The sequence below is a fragment of the Schistocerca gregaria genome, chromosome 2 (assembly GCF_023897955.1).
Source record: "Schistocerca gregaria isolate iqSchGreg1 chromosome 2, iqSchGreg1.2, whole genome shotgun sequence".
Classification (NCBI taxonomy): Eukaryota; Metazoa; Arthropoda; class Insecta; order Orthoptera; family Acrididae; genus Schistocerca; species Schistocerca gregaria.
In genome coordinates this window covers 189631355-189647062 of record NC_064921.1, presented here as the reverse complement: position 1 = coordinate 189647062, position 15708 = coordinate 189631355, and the positions used below count along the sequence as shown (strand labels likewise).

The 15708-nt window shown below is 42.6% G+C and overlaps 1 protein-coding gene across 1 annotated transcript in view; it reads left to right on the top strand.

Annotated features, from left to right (window-relative positions):
- The window catches only part of LOC126336656 (dual 3',5'-cyclic-AMP and -GMP phosphodiesterase 11-like), a 2376149-nt gene that overhangs the window by 189519 nt on the left and 2170922 nt on the right, over window positions 1-15708 (top strand). Inside the window, exon 2 of the mRNA XM_050000585.1 lies at window positions 5044-5120. The gene's annotated coding sequence lies outside the window, so the exon portion shown is untranslated. The remainder of the gene's footprint in view (window positions 1-5043; window positions 5121-15708) is intronic.

The following is a 15708-nucleotide window of genomic DNA, read 5'->3' as shown; positions in this document are numbered from 1 at the left end:
AATTAGTTACCTGCTCTGTAATTAGGACAGGTGTTGATGTGATACTCTGTTTAATAAACACTTTGTTAACCAACGATAAGCAGGGTGATCTTACTTCTTTTAGTTCAAGAACTTTCAAAGCATCTCCAGATATTGCATTCACTAACAGCGAACAATATACACGTTCCAGTCACATTAATGTGACCACCTCCTATGTTCGACGTGGACGTGCAGTAACCACTGAAAGACGGCAGGTGGCAGCATGGCAGCACTAGCAGTGGAGGACACATAAAGCATGTCAGGGGATGCAGGAAAACAGTGCTGTCGTTGTCGCAATGGGGAAACACAGTGATTGATCAGCGTCTAAAAGGGCTTGATCTTTGGCTTTCGGTGCAATGGTGTAAGCATTTCCTAAATGGCGAAGTCTGTAAATTGTTCGCGTGCGCCGTGCTTAAAGTGTACGGGACATGAAAAATCGGCGATGTCTAAGACCAGCGCCGAGACAACTGTTGTGAACCACGGGCCATAGATAAGAGGGGTGAACGACGACGCGGAGATGTGCGCGGGCAGACAGATGGGCAACTGTTGAGCAACTGAACACCCACGTGGACCTCAACGACCGTTCAGTGAACGTAGCTACTTGTAGACTTCCACAGCAGACCCATGTCTCCGCTGTATGGAGACGGGTGGCTTTTCAGATGAATAACGTTTTATGCTCCATCGGGCAGATGGTCGTTGATGTGTACGACGTGAAACATACAGTGTATATATAGAGTGATCAAAAAGTCAGTATAAATTTGAAAATTTAATAATCCACGGAATAATGTAGATAGAGAGGTAAAAATTGACACACATACCTGGAATGACATGGAGTTTTATTAGAAAAAAAAGTTAGCAAAATGTCCGACAGATGGCGCTGGACAGCAAAACTGCTACCGTGACGGTTGAGAGGCTCGCCGATATGTTACAGAATCGCATCATCCCCAGCCTGGCTGATAAACACCTGCTGGAACTTACGATGTTTATACAGGATGGCGCTACAACCCATATTGCTAGACGCGTGAAAGATCTCTTGCGTGCGTCATTTGCTGATGATCGTGTGCTCAGCCGCCACTTCCGTCATGCTTGGCCTCCCAGGTCCTCGGACCTCAGCCCGTGCGATTATTGGCTTTGGGGTTACCTGAAGTCGCCACTGTATCGTGATCGACCGACATCTCTAGGGATGCTGAAAGACAACATCCGACACCAATATCTCACCATAACTCCGGACATGCTTTACAGTGCTGTTCACAACATTATTCCTCGAATACAGCTATTGTTGACGAATGATGGTGGACATATTCAGCATTACCTGTAAAGAACATCATCTTTGCTTTGTCTTACTTTGTTATGCTAATTATTGCTATTCTGATCAGATGAAGCTCCACCTGTCGGAGATTCTTTGAATGTTTTTTTTAATTCTAATAAAACCCCATGTGATTCTAAGTATGTGTGGCAATTTGTTACTCTCTATCTACATTATTTCGTGAATTATTCAGTTTTCAAATTTATACTGACTTTTCGACCACCTGGTGTATATATGGTGTGTGTGTGTGTGTGTGTGTGTGTGTGTGTGTGTGTGTGTGTGTGTGTGTGTGTGTGTGTGAGAGAGAGAGAGAGAGAGAGAGAGAGAGAGAGAGAGAGAGAGTCCCTGAGAAACAACCAGAATTTCTAATATTAAGGCTGTGGGGCTAACAGAATCCCTCTCAGATTCTATACCTGGTATGCAGCTGACTTAGCTCCTATTTGAATCATACTGCACCGTGGACCTCTGTGACAGTGACTGAAAAAAAAAAAAAATAAAGGTCACACCCTTCTAGAAGAAAAATATAAAATGCGCTCCCCAAATATTGTGCACAATCTCATTATATCCATCTGTTTTATAACGCTAGAACGAAATGAGACCTCAAATAGAGTGGAGTATCTCGAATAAAATGACATGCCAAACAAACTGTCTTTCGAAATTGACTATGCGAAATCCAATTTTCTTACATGACATCCTTTCAAGCCATCGATTGAGGCAGTTGGATGCAGTATTTCTTGACATCGGAATAGCATTTTACTCTATATCACATCAGGGTTTATACACAAAAGTGTGATTATGTGCGATATTAAACGAAATTTATTACTGGATTGACAATTTCTTCGTGCGCAGGATGCATCATGTATCCTGTATGGGGAATCATCGACTGGGCTCTCCAGGGATTTATGTTGTGACTCTTATGTTGTGTGTTACTAACATGGCAGACAAAATTACTAGCAATCTCATACTTTTTTCACTTGATGCGTTGTCTATAATGAAGTACTATTTGAGAAAATCTGCACAAATATCCAGTTTCATGCTGGTAAGATTTCAAAGTGATGTAAGGATTGGTAACTTGTTCTAAATGCTCAGAAATGTAAAATGGTGCTCTTCAAAAAACGCATTAAAGTAATATTCTATGACTACATCACCAGTGAGTCACAGCTGGAAACAGTTAAATGATAGGAGTGCCTGGGTGCAACTTTTGCAAAGATACACAATGGAATGATCATGCCATTCGCAGGTAAGGCAGTTGGCAGACTTCATTATTGCCAGGATAGTAGCAAAATGCATTCAATGTACAAATGTTACCGCTTACAAAACGCTAGTGCGACCCGTAATAGGGTGTGACAACCACACGAGACTGGAACCGGAAGAAACCCTAACATACTTTGCAATACTAAGCACGTGCTGCAACATACATGGTGTATCATAATTAATGACGTAAACGCATACAGTTGAAAGTACAGGATACTAGAAGTAAAAAAGTCTCAGTAAACATAGGGTCGAAAAGGCATACCTTAAGAGTTACGAGCAATTTTTCATCTTCGGTACTGTGAAACAAATCTCTTCTATAGCAAGTTCTTTGCTTTTCAAATTTTGGGAAGTGGTAGCACGGACCAGAGTAAGAAAAATAAGTCCAGAAAACTTGATCATTAGAAGAATTGCAAAGATGAACAAGTACTCATAGCTCTTAAGGAATGCATTTTAAAGCACATGTTTACTGGTCTTTTTTCTTGTTTTGGTCCATACTAACTCTTCCCAAAATATGGGAAGCAAAGAACTTGCAGTATAAGAGATTTATTTCACAGTAACGAAGATGAAAAATTACTTGTAGCTCTTAAGGTATGCCTTTTCGACCCTATATTTACTGAGATTTTTTTGCTTCTAGTATCGTGTACTTTCAGCTGTATGCAAATGGTTTAAAAGGCTCTGAGCACCATGGGACGCAACTGCTGTGGTCATCAGTCCCCTAGAACTTAGAACTACTTAAACCTAACTAACCTAAGGACATCACACAAATCCATGCCCGAGGTAGGATTCGAACCTGCGACCGTAGCAGTCGCACGGTTCCGGACTGCGGGCCTAGAACCGCGAGACCACCGCGGCCGGCAGCTGTATGCGTTTATGCTATTAATTATGATACGCCCTGTATTTGATAGTGGTTTGCAGAGTTCGTATGCAGATGATGATATTTAATTATGTCAGCTAATTTTGTTTTTAACTTCAAAATATGTAAGCGATATATCTACTGTTTCCCCGCTTACTGAATCCAACGCCTTCTTGAAATCAATGAATACACTGGTATCCAAAATTAAAGCAACAAACCGCTAGCTCCCCGTCCTGTGTCTAATTCACGACATAATCAAACAAACTGTCAGCAGATATCCGTACGATCGTGTCCTGTTCGGAAGGTGGCACTCTGATCAGCGGGGAACCACGCCACTGATGACGTCAGGGCACCTATCAAACGGGGTAGTGTTGCCGAGTAGTCCCACAGAGAAGACGCGTACCAGGCTCTCTGCGGTGGAGGGTCATGGGAAGAATGGAAGCGGAACAGTGGCAAACTCATGTGGCCCAATGGCTTAACGTGAGTCGTTCTGTTGTTTTTCGGATGTGGCAACAGTTTGTAGAGATCGAAACTGTATCCCGAAGACCAGGGCGGGGCCGGTCAAGCGTAACATCAGAAAGAGAGAACCGTTATTTGGCTGTTGACCACTCGAACACCACTTCATGAAACTGTAAGGCTAAATCGGCAAGGTTTTTTTGCTGTCAGGTATTGTGATGAGATTTTCGGACCATATGTGCGGTTGTTGCGAGATACTGTGGGCCCAGACTACGTATTGCTGAACGATAATGCTCGACCTCATAGAGCAAGCGTGATTGATGTTTACTTAGAAACGGAAGATATTGCACGTATGGCGGGACCTGCTCGCTTTCCCGATTTGAACCCCACAGAGCACGTCTGGAATGCACTAGGGACACAGGTTGCATCACATCAGCATCCACCAACCACTCTTCAAGACTTGCGAACAGCGTTGCAGGAAGAATGGGCGTTGTTGCCTCAGCATAAGACTGATGACATCATTCACAGCATGCCTCGTCGTTTGTCAGGCCTGTATTGCTGCCAGAGGTGGTCACACCTCATACTGGGAGTATTGACCTGTTGTAGGAACGTGTGTGAAAATCCGTTAAGTTGGGAGAAAACGAATAGCATTTCTGTCTGCCGTTAAATGTTGCAGTTGTTTACGTTTTGTTTCTGATGTTTCTACTTTACTATCACCTGATTATACTTTTCTGTGGCAAAATAAACGCAACCTTGTAAAATTTCGGTTTGTTGCTTTAATTCTGGACACCAGTGTTAACCTTTTCCGTCAAATTGATAAACTTCAGTTAATAAAATTTCTAGTTCAAGTATTACTTAAGATAGATATGAGAACCATGCTGCATAGAAATGTGTAAACAATTGCAGCTGTTAAAATGGTGACCATCGTCGTTGCCATATATAAAAAATCCTGTGAAGATTCCTGCAAAACGTTAGAACGTATGAGTCTATCAAACACCATTCCTACCCACGTATAGATCCTACAGCCAACCTGTGCCTTTCTACCACCGTCGCTCTAGGATTCGCATATGTCAACACATGGCTGCTATTGCGCTTTGCCGATCCTTTACCACAAAGAACTTAGCGACGGAGCTGTATGGCTTTGTTTCTCTTGCAGGAGCGCGAGTCGGGAGTGACGCAGTCCCGGCTTGCTGGAACTCTGGAAGAGGATCTGGTCGTCTCTTCGCTCTCAACGTACGTACCCAACTCTTTATATTCTTTATATGGTGGCCACAGCACTATATTTTTTAACGATATTATGAAGTTTCCACTTCGTTTCCTGCTTATTCACTATATTAAAACTCGAAAAATTGGCCAATTTCGGCCTTACAGGTCATTTTCAAGTGCTGTCTAGAACAACAACAAAATAGAACGAAGGTGCAGCAAATTTATGTTCGGCTTACTGGTATATAAAAGATATTTCACAAAGAATAGCCTAAAAAGTCTTGAACTTCGAGGTGCCAACATCTTGAATATTATCCGATTACTAAATACCGGGCATGATTGTTCCGGGAACGGACACAAAACGTGCTAGCGTAAAAATTAAAACCGAAATGTTTACCGAGAGCAGTAATAAATCCTCGAAATTAATGCCACGTTATAATTCGCTGTATTCGCTCGCTTTCGTTGTTGAACGCCAGCTCTCACTTCCATCTACGCGAAGATCAGATAGAGCAAAGGCACAGTAATTTAAATCAGTGTGTTCATAGACGGATAGTTGTGTCAGAGACATATACGTACCACATCTATATTGTAAAAAGGATATTAGAAGGTCGAAACTGGAACAAACAAGTCCAGTACGAAGAGTATACCAAAGCAGCAAACGTGTGTGATGACTAGAGAGAAATCAGGGAAAGGAGGTAGGACTTCTGTATTCCGTTTTGGGCGTAACATAATTAAAAATGTAAATCTGACGTATATATATACAGGGTGTTACAAAAAGGTACGGCTAAACATTCAGGAAACATTCCTCAAACACAAATAAAGAAAAGATGTCATGTGGACATGTGTCCGGAAACGCTTAATTTCCATGTTAGAGCTCATTTTAGTTTCGTCAGTACGTACTGTACTTCCTCGATTCACCGCCAGTTGGCCCAATTGAAGGAAGGTAATGTTGACTTCGGTGCTTGTGTTGACATGCGACTCATTGCTCTACGTTTGGACAGGCATTGTTGGTGATGTCTTGATTGGGCCCCATGTTCTTCCACCTACGCTCAATGGAGCACGTTATCATGATTTCATACGGGATATTCTACCTGTGCTGCTAGAACATGTGCCTTTACAAGTACGACACAACATGTGGTTCATGCATGATGGAGCTCCTGCACATTTCATTCGAAGTGCTCGTACGATTCTCAACAACAGATTCGGTGACCGATGGATTGATAAAGGCGGACCAATTCCATGGCCTCCACGCTCTCCTGACCTCAACCCTCTTGTCTTTCATTTATGGGGGCATTTGAAAGCTCTGGTCTACGCAACCCCGGTACCAAATGTAGAGACTCTTCGTGCTCGTATTGTGGACGGCTGTGATACAATACGCCATTCTCCAGGACTGCATCGGCGCATCAGGGATTCTATGCGACGGAGGGTGAATGCATGTATCCTCGCTAACGGAGGACATTTTGAACATTTCCTGTAACAAAGTGTTTGAAGTCACGCTGGGACGTTCTGTTGCTGTGTGCTTCCATTCAATGATTAATGTCATTTGAAGAGAAGTAATAAAATGAGCTCCAACATGGAAAGTAAGCGTTTCCGGACACATGTCAACATAACATATTTTCTTTCTTTGTGTGTGAGGAATTGTGACGTCGATTGTGATAAGTTATCCGTTATATTCAAAGGAATAATTTATCAGCATGATTATTTCTCTCAGGGATATTGTCTTTTCTTATCACTTTTATTTACGAGCACAAGTACAGGGCGTTTCAAAAATGACCGGTGTATTTGAAACGGCAATACAAACTAAACGAGCAGCGATAGAAATACACTGTTTGTTGCAATATGCTTGGGACAACAGTACATTTTCAGGCAGACAAACTTTCGAAATTACAGTAGTTACAATTGTCAACAACATATGGCGCTGTGGTCTGGGAAACTCTATAGTACGATAGTTTCCACATATACACCATGCGTAGCAATAATATGGCGTAGTCTCTGAATGAAATTACCCGAAACCTTTGACAACGTGTCTGGCGGAATGGCTTCACATGCAGATGAGATGTACTGCTTCAGCTGTTCAATTGTTTCTGGATTCTGGCGGTACACCTGGTCTTTCAAGTGTCCCCACAGAAAGAAGTCACAGGGGTTCATGTCTGGCGAATAGGGAGGCCAATCCACTCCGCCTCCTGTATGTTTCGGATAGCCCAAAGCAATCACACGATCATCGAAATATTCATGCAGGAAATTAAAGACGTCGGCCGTGCGATGTGGCCGGGCACCATCTTGCATAAACCACGAGGTGTTCACAGTGTCGTCTAAGGCAGTTTGTACCACCACAAATTCACGAAGAATGTCCAGATAGCGTGATGCAGCAATCGTTTCGGATCTGAAAAATGGGCCAATGATTCCTTTGGAAGAAATGGCGGCCCAGACCAGTACTTTTTGAGGATGCAGGAACGATGGGACTGCAACATGGGGCTTTTCAGTTCCCCATATTCGCCAGTTCTGTTTATTGACGAAGCCGTCCAGATAAAAATAAGCTTCGTCAGTAAACCAAATGCTGCCCACATGCATATCGCCGTCATCAATCCTGTGCACTATATCGTTAGAGAATGTCTCTCGTGCAGCAATGGTAGCGGCGCTGAGGGGTTGCCGCGTTTGAATTTTGTATGGATAGAGGTGTAAACTCTGGCGCATGAGACGATACGTGGACGTTTGCGTCATTTGGACCGCAGCTGCAACACGGCGAACGGAAACCCGAGGCCGCTGTTGGATCACCTGCTGCACTAGCTGTGCGTTGCCGTCTGGTTGCCGTACGCGGTCGCCCTACCTTTCCAGCACGTTCATCCGTCACGTTCCCAGTCCGTTGAAATTTTTCAAACAGATCCTTTATTGTATCGCTTTTCGGTCCTTTGGTTACATTAAACCTCCGTTGAAAACTTCGTCTTGTTGCAATAACACTGTGTTCTAGGCGGTGGAATTCCAACACCAGAAAAATCCTCTGTTCTAAGGAATAAACCATGTTGTCCACAGCACACTTGCACGTTGTGAACAGCACACGCTTACAGCAGAAAGACGATGTACAGAATGGCGCACCCACAGACTGCGTTGTCTTCTATATCTTTCACATCAGTTGCAGCGCCATCTGTTGTTGAAAATTGTAACTACTGTAATTTCGAAAGTTTGTCCGCCTGAAAATGTACTGTTGTCCCAAGCATATTGCAACAAACGGTGTATTTCTATCGCTGCTCGTTTAGTTTTTATTGCCGTTTCAAATATACCGGTCATTTTTGAAACACCCTGTAAATATGAAACGGGTTCTTGAAGGGCCTCAGTTATTCATGTACCAACTTTAGAAATTTGAACTTGATGACTAAAATATAGTTGCCGTTAACTGAATTGAATGTGATTTTATTAATTTATATTTATTGAGAGAATTTCCATTGTTGCCGTGGAGCGGCCAAGATAAAATTTACTGAACTCATGGAATCTGTATAGTTTAAAAACATGAACTTTAACGTAAATTAATTATCTGTAGCAATTTAAAAATGTTATTATAACGAAATCTCTCGCATTTACAGTTACTGTTAACACTTTGAAAAATAAATCAACATTTGGACCCGTAATGGCCGACCAGAGGCTGCATCGGAAGTTGAGCTTCTCGCAGCGCAAATTTCTGAAAAAATGCTTATTAAAAATAATTAGCCACTGCGAGCATTTGAGGTGACAACTGTTACAAAGAAATTCATTTAATAATAATAATAACAAGTTTATTTTGGCAATGAATATGAATAACTTACATAAAATATGTGTAACCGCTCAATGGCTGCCTTTCGTATAGCGAAACAAAACAGTGTGTCTCACCAAATACGTCCTTCCTCCTCGGCCGTACAATCGCGTCACTTTCGATCCTTTTTTATTTTCATAAACATTAAATAAAGATGCTATCGCTGCATATCAGTTGTTTCCAGAACATTAACTATATCTTTCACACTAATTATATTCATAAAATACGTAAACTACGATTTACAACCGCTAAAAATGTCAATATTTATGTGACGTACCGTTACAGAATGTTTCCTGAAAGTTTGGCCGTACCTTTTTGTAACACCCTGTATGCGTACCACATGTGTGTTATTAAAAGGATATTCGGAGGTCGAAACTGGAACAAACAATTCCAGTACGAAGAGTATACCAAAGCAGCAAACGCGTCTGCAGACTGGAGTGAAATTCAGGGAAAGGAGAAAGGAATTCTGTGTAGCATTTTGAACGTAGCATAATTAAAAATGTAATTTTGACAGATGGTATATAAGCTTAAGATATCGAAGCAGATGACTATATACAGGGTGGTCCATCTGAAGTTTCGCATGAGATTATCTCGAAAACTATACATCGGGTAAAAATAGTGGGTAAGACAAGTACGAGCTTACAAAGGGGAACATCAAATTTATACTACACGTGACCTCCAGCCTCCGCCCCCATGGGTGGGGCGGGGTCAACTTTTAAATCTTAAGTGGAAACACCCATTTTGTAGCAGATTCGGATTCTCCATGAAAAACCATCAAGTTTTGTCTGACACATTTTTAAACCATTGGCAGATGGCGCCGAAATCGAGAAAAATGTAAAATTGGTGAAGAACTCTGATTTATTTAGAATGATCTGAGAAGGACGCATCAAATCGATACAAAATGTGCACAAGTTATTTCATTTCGCCAAATTAAGCTCTCTTTTTTTTTTTTTTTTTTTTTTTTTTTTTTTCAAAATCTATCCTTCCCGCCAGTTTTGATGAAGGTAGGCAGAACGGTATTAAAATCTCGTTAGTGAATACCTCACAATTGCATTACTCACCCGGCTGTGCCACTACTGAGGGCAGACTGCGGATTATGGATCAGTATAAAGGTCGGTGAAATGCGATCAGACGTCACTTCACTTTCAGATTGTGAACCGTAAACATCAACTGAAGAAAGTAAATTTTTCTTTAGCGTAACATGGCTCATTATCCTCATACAGAGATTGTTGATATGATGTTAATTTTAGGTGAATGCCATAACAATTATGCTGGAGCTGTGCAATTGTATGCTGATCGTTTCCCAAACAGACGACATCCAAGTGAAAAAATTATTCTAAATTGCACTCAATGAGCTCGAAATGGATACATGCACCGTCCACCTAGTCATCCCGAAATGAGTAGTCGTGCAATTCAGAAACAAACTGGAATACCGAAATCAACTGTTGTGAGGATTTGTCATGCATATCATAGCACTCTGACACAGGCATACATCTACATCTACATGACTACTCTGCAATTCACATTTAAGTGCTTGGCAGAGGGTTCATCGAACCACAATCATACTATCCCTCTACCATTCCACTCCCTAACAGCGCGCAGGAAAAACGAACACCTAAACCTTTCTGTTCGAGCTCTGATTTCTCGTATTTTATTTTGATGATCATTCCTACCTATGTAGGTTGGGTTCAACAAAATATTTTCGCATTCGGAAGAGAAAGTTGGTGACTGAAATTTCGTAAAAAGATCTCGCCGCGACGAAAAACGTCTTTGCTGTAATGACTTCCATCACAATTCGCGTATCATATCTGTCACACTCTCTCCCCTATTACGTGATAATACAAAACGAGCTGCCATATTTTTCACCCTTTCGATGTCCTCCGTCAGTCCCACCTGGTAAGGATCCCACACCGCGCAGCAATATTCTAAACGCCGAAAGATATGCAAATACGTGTGCATTTCTGCCAATGGGCCTTGGAGATGGTAAGAGATGACAATGATTTTTTTAGATACGTTCTGTTCACTGATGAAGCTACATTCAAAAACAATGGCAAATTAAGTTGTGGTGATTGTCATTATTGGTCCCCTGTCAACCTACTCTGGCACAGACCCGTTGACAATCAACACAAATGGTCGTTAATAGTCTGGTGTGGAATTTTAAACGGTTGCTTGATAGGACCTTTTTTTTACCGAAATGTCACTGGGAATCTTATTTACAACTTCTCCACGATGATTTGTAAGAGCTAGTGGAAGATGTTGATTCAGAAACTAGGCAACGAATGTGGTTCTAACAGGACGGAGCAGCTCCCCATTATGCTAAAAATGTGCGGCACGTTTTAAATTCACGGTACCCAGGTCGGTGGATAGGACGCGATGGTCCAATGCAGTGCCCTCCACGTTCACCAGACGTAACATCTTCTGATTTGTTGTTGTCGGGTTACTTAAAAAATATTGTTTATGAAAGAAAGCCGACAACCAGAAAGCAACGCATTCGAAGAGCGTGTGTAGGCATACCACGGGATGTGCTGCTCAAAACTGCGGACAACTTTCGCAGACGATTGACTTTATGCACTGAAGCAAATGGGAAACATTTTGAACAGTTTCTTAGGGATATTTTCATTAAGTAAGCACCCCAAATTGTGAGACGCAAGGGAAGTCACACTAATGAATCACCCCAACATGTGAACAGGAAGGGGACTTACACTAATGAAGCACCACATGGGAACATGTTCTACTGCGTCCATGTCGTTGTTCTTGGGTAACGTTAAAAGTGGGATACAGTACGTACTGTACAAAAATAGCTTAATTTGGCGTAACGAAAGAATTGGTGCACATATTTATAGATTTGATGAGTCCTTCGCGGATAATTGTAAATAAATCAGAGTTCTTCCCCAATTTTACATTTTTCTCGCTTTCAGCGCAATCTGTCAATGGTTTAAAAAAATGTTTCAGACAAAACTTGATTACTTTTTCATGGACAATCCGAATCTGAAATAAATAATGGGTGTTCCCGTTTAAGAGGTCATGTGTAGTGTCATTTAATGTCCCCCTTTGAGCTTACAAACTTGTCTTACCCACCATTTTTACCCGATATATAGTTTTTGAGATTATCTCATCCGGAACCTCAGATGGACCACCCTAAAGTCTTAATACATTTTGAAGCAGAGACCGACTCCAATAGAAATCGGGCATTGAAACAATTCGATGGTGGAAGTTGAAAATTTGTGCTTCAGTGGGACTCGAACCAGGATCTGTTGCTTAAAACGAACAGTTGCCTTTACTGCCTCGGGCATCTGGACACGCTTACCGTCCGACCCAAACTTTCAACTTGTCAGACGCCAGTAGCGCCCACTGCCCGTTCACCTACTGGCTCGCAGCGAGCCCTGTATTCCGGCAAGAGGCACGGCCCTGTTTTGCATCTACGCTGAAGTTATCGAAACAGTCATGCCTCCAGATATACTATATACAGAGTATTCATTTTAACTGAAGGCATTGAAATATCTCGAAAACTACGCATCGGATCACAAAAAGTAGTAATTCCTAATTTGTTTCTTCGGAACAGGACATCCAATGATATCACATTGGACCCCCCATCCCACACCATGCGTGAAATCTTCTATGGGAACTCCCATTTTTTTCTTGAAGATTACAATTCTACAGCAAAATCTGCATACGTTACGTCGCAATCATTTTCTTTGTTCCGCCGCAGATGGCGTTGTAACCGGAGGAATAAAAATGCGTACAAAAACGTAAAGTTAAGACATGCTGCTTAGTCTTCTTTGAATGTCCAATGGCACGTGGGACGCCATCTCCATGCTACGAGGGTAGGACAGGCCAGTATTTCATAATTGCAAATCTCATTCGCAACGTTGTATTCCTCCGGCACAACCGAGCGAGTTGGCGCTGCGTTAGCACACTGGACTCGTATTCGGGAGGACGAAGGTTCAAACCCGCCTTCGCCCATTCTGATTTGGGTTTTCTATGATTTCCCTAAATCGCTTGAGGCAAATTCTTGGGTGGTTCCTTTGAAAGGGCACGGCCGACTTTCTTCCTCAATCCGATGGGACCGATTACCTCGCTGTTTGGTTCCCTCCCCATGAATCAACCAACCAACCAACCAACCTCCGACATACCGAACAGGAAACTACTGGACGCGCCACTGACCATGGCTCACGGCGAACGCTGCTCCACTTTTCCAGTCAGAGTAAGTGTTCAAACGTAGTACCGCCAACTTCAACACATTTCTTGATACGCTTTTAAAATGACCGTACACAGGAGATAAGCGTATCTGCGGGAGTGTCAGCAAATGAGTTTCTGATGCAGTCGACCATGTCTTCACGGCCTGTTGGCACTTGCTGGTACGCCTTATCTTTTAAATAACACCACTGAAAGAAATCCAGCGACTCCAAATCCGGCGACCTAGTATACCAATTAATAGGTCCACCTCTGCCGATCCACCAACCAGTGTAAGCACGATCGAACACCTCCCGTGCTTCAATTGCGTAATGCGCTGGGCAACCGTCGTGCTGAAACCACATACGTTGTCGAACTTCCAGGGCAAAATCCTGCAATAGTACCGGTAGTTCCTGTTCCAACAACGTTCGATATCTGCCACCCATTCAACGTGTCGTGGATAAAATACGGACCAATGGGTCTTTTTCCCCATTATGCCAAGCCATACTTTAACCGATCAAGGACATTGATGGTCAGCTTGCCGTAACCATTGGGGATTGTCTACACTCCAGTAATGCATGTTCTGCCGGTTACCGCCACCGTGGTTTATGAATGTAAATTCATCGAAGAAGAGTATCTCTTCAAGGAAGTTGGGGTCGTTTGCATTTGTTGACGTGCTGATTCACAGAACACTACTCGGTTATGGAAATAGGCGCCATGAAGTTCTTGAAGCAGTGACACGTTGTGTGGCTGAAACTTCTGACGATGCAGTATTGTAACAAAACGGATATATTGGAATCGCGGTGTAATTGGCGGGCGCTTATTCGTGGGTTGAGGTGCATTGCCGCTAGTACAGTTATTTCACTAGCTTCTCCTGTAAGACGTTTGCTTCGTTTCCTTGAATCGGTCTGTACGCTGCCATCAGATAAAGGCGTTCATAGCCTTGTAAAAAATCAAACTAGCGAACTTTCTCTGGAAAGCGCTCGGCACACAAGGCAACATCAGCCTCAACATTTCTCCTGCCTTCTCCGTAAATCAGTCTTTTCCATTTTTTCTTCTGTGCTTGTAACACTCATCACCTCACTTAGACGTCTTTTCTCCAAATGACAGGTAGGAGTGCAGGCAATATACACTGTTCAAGTATTTTAACGTTTAGAGCCGCTATCTGTTCTACGTCTGCACGATAAGTGTGCTCCCGTCGCAGTTATGATGCGTCGTAGTTCATTATACGGCCACTGGGGTGCGTCGAGTAGCCCCCTGTTCGGAATGTCTGAGGAATACAACGCTGCGAAGGGCGTTTCCAGTTAGAAGTTGTGAAGTGCTGGCCTGTCCTACTCTCGCAGAGTGGAGAAGCGGTCCCACGTGCCATTGGATATTCAAGGACCATTGAGTAGCATATCGTAAATAACGATTGTGTACTCATTTCTGTTCTTCTGATTACAGCGCCATTTGTGTTGAAACTAAATTGTCTCAGGGAAATTGTATTTAGATTTTTCCGTAGAGTAGTAATCTGCAATAAAAGGCGAAATTTGTCGACGTTACGGGACTCAAACTTAGAAAATGGTTTGGGCTTGTTATCCTTAAGGGAATTGTAAAAATAGCAAGCATCGATGATTATTGGTCAACGAATCCGTTGATAGACACACCGATATTTCGGAAAACGACATCCCGCAACCCATTCAGACAAATATTATCATTTTTACATTTTTCCGACAGCAACAATAAACTGGATAAAATATGGTTCAAATGGCTCTGAGCACTATGGGACTTAACATCTGAGGTCATCAGTCCCCTACAGCTTAGAACTACTTAAACCTAACTAACCTAAGGACATCACACACATCCATGCCCGAGGCAGGATTCGAACCTGCGACCGCAGCGGTCGCACTGTTCCAGATAGTAGCGCCTAGAACCGCTCGGCCACTCCGGCTGGCCTCTGCAAAGTGTTAATATATATTAAAAACATAAAAGGAGTTTAGTCATCCAATAAATATTTGAATATTTACAACGTACAAAGCTACAAACGCTTAGATGATAGCCACCTTAACAAACCTCTGAAACCCAGGCAAAGTGTCAACGTACTAGTTTGTTTTCCCTCGGCACGATGGCAGCTACCGGGAGCATAATGCACCGCGTCATACAGCTAGCAGTGTTCGTGCATGGTTCGAAGAGCACCAGGATCAGTTATCCGCACTTCCTGCCTACCAGTCGGCGGATTTATGCCCAATCGAGAATCTGCGGGACCACCTACATTGCGCCGTTCGCTTCATAGATCCTCAACCGAGCTACCTAGCGCAGCTGGCCATGGCAGTAAAATCTAAGTGACTCCCTGCACATCACGCAGCGGTCCGTGCTGCTAAATGTATAAGTATATTCAGGATTTTGACTGGTGGTCACATTAATGTGATTGGGCAGTGTGAAAGTTATCTGTTTAAATTTATTTTAATGAAAGTGGGTCTGTAATTTTGATAGTGTTTTTTCATGTTAAATTGTCTGTTAGCTGCTCAACTTTCAATTTTAAACATTTTGGGTAAACATTTTGAACCCTAATAAATTAAAGTTCCCCGCCACGTTTCTCTATCTGCATCCGTAAGCTAATCTCAGAAAGTCTGTAGGGATTTTGAGATCGATTTCGTCAATGGATAAACTGATTGACGAGAA